General features: G+C 43.1%; 1 pseudogene; it reads right to left on the bottom strand.

Moving 5' to 3' along the window:
• Positions 1 to 314: 314 nt before the first annotated feature.
• On the bottom strand, positions 315 to 432 carry LOC126185601 (5S ribosomal RNA; annotated as a pseudogene).
• Positions 433 to 1,902: the final 1,470 nt, after the last annotated feature.

The following is a 1,902-nucleotide window of genomic DNA, read 5'->3' as shown; positions in this document are numbered from 1 at the left end:
AAGCATGTTTGTAATTATTTTCCTGCTGCATTACAAAACCACGACGAATATGTCTTTTTCCAGATGGGAGAACAGTTTTGATCAGTATCCTGTGAAATCCTTCCACCTTTAAAGCATTCCGTCTTCAGGCCACAAGTGGCCTATCGGGACCATGCGACCGCCGTGTCATCCTCAAATGAGGATGCGAATAGGAGGGGCATGTGGTCAGCACACTGCCCTCCCAGTCGTTATGATGGTTTTCTGTCACCGGAGCCGCTACTATTTGGTCGAGTAGCTCCTCAATTGGCATCACGAGGCTGAGCCACCCCGGAAAATGGCAACAGTGCATGGTGGCCTGGATGGTCACCCATCCAAGTACCAGCCACGCCCGACAGCGCTTAACTTCGGTGATCTCACGGGAACCGGCGTATCCACTGCGGCAAGGCCGTTGCCCTTCCTCCTTCAACGTTGCATTAATTCTCACTAGATGACCGACTTCATCACCTGCAAAACAGTCCCACACAATGACTGACCCTCCATCATACTTCACAGCTCGCATCACACAGTGATCTTCATGCGTTCTCCAAGAAGTCGACAAACATACATTCATGATGGCCTCGAAATACGTCAGATTTGGATTCGTCCGTGAATAATACCTAGGGCCATTGCTATACCCACTAGTATTTATATTTCTGTGTCCATTGCAATTTTTGGCCACTTTATTTTGTTTATGTAATGAAGGTTTTTTGCCCGTTATCCAGCCCTTATAAATTTTGTTCACATAGACGGCGTTGCGCTGTTGAGAGAGAGATTGGAGCTGCTAGCATACTCTTTACTTCCTCGTGAATTTCAGTTTCAGTATGAGTCTTCTGACGTTTACTCTGTACACATGTGAACTGATCTTCCCCGTGCGATGTTACTGCGGGTAATCCAGATGGCTTGAACCGCTGCTATGTATAGACCACTGTGGACTGGGCTACGACAACTTTAATTGCTGTTATTCTACTAGAATGATCTTCCATATGTATAGCTACAATTACAGCACGTTTACGAATGCCAGACTAACGTTTCCACCGCATTAGAAAGCGAAATGAAATGATCGTATGGCATTGATGGCCAGGAGTCCACACCTGGGGATGTTCGACTACCGAGTTGGAAGTCTTTTCAATTGACGTCACACTGGGTGACTTGCGTGTCGCTGATGATAAAATGATGATGAGGACAACACAACACCCAGCGCCCGAGTTGAGAAAATCCCCGACGCGGCCGGGAAACGAACCCTGGTCCACTCCATGTTGGTCAGACGTGTTGATCATTCATCTAAGGAGGCGGACCTAGTAGGAGGTAATATGATATGAACATTATCGGATACACAAACACAGTGCTAGATGTACACAATGTACTGGAAACTAATGCCTATTCGAATGGAATCGTCTTCGTTAAAGATGCGTCAGTATTGTTGTGGATACTCATCAGTGCCTCACTCTGCGAACAACCAGTGAAATGCACAAAAGAGACACTTAGTCTTTACATGTTTATAATTGTTTTACTATCAGAACTCGGATAGAATATTCAAACGAAACCCCTTTTTTAACCCAAATAGTTATGACAGGTGACAGAAAACTTTTGATTGGTTTGTATGGGAATAATTGCTCTTATGCCATTACACATTCTTTCCATCTCTGTGCCATCTGTGAAGACAGTCAGCACATAAACTTTTATTCTGCAATGGGTGTTGACTTTGTACTTATCTCGGCTATTATACAATGTTCACTGTTTCCAAGGATAATTATAGCTTATTATAACTTGAAAATGAAAGCTCAATATATGAAAACATCAACTAATTTAAATATCTGGAAACCTTTTTGAATAGCGAAAATAATCAAATCTAAAAGATCAAATGAAAATTAGGGTTTAAAGATT

Source organism: Schistocerca cancellata, chromosome 4 (genome assembly GCF_023864275.1).
Source record: "Schistocerca cancellata isolate TAMUIC-IGC-003103 chromosome 4, iqSchCanc2.1, whole genome shotgun sequence".
Classification (NCBI taxonomy): Eukaryota; Metazoa; Arthropoda; class Insecta; order Orthoptera; family Acrididae; genus Schistocerca; species Schistocerca cancellata.
The sequence above is the reverse complement of the archived record's forward strand: the minus strand, read 5'-3'. Positions and strand labels throughout refer to the sequence as shown.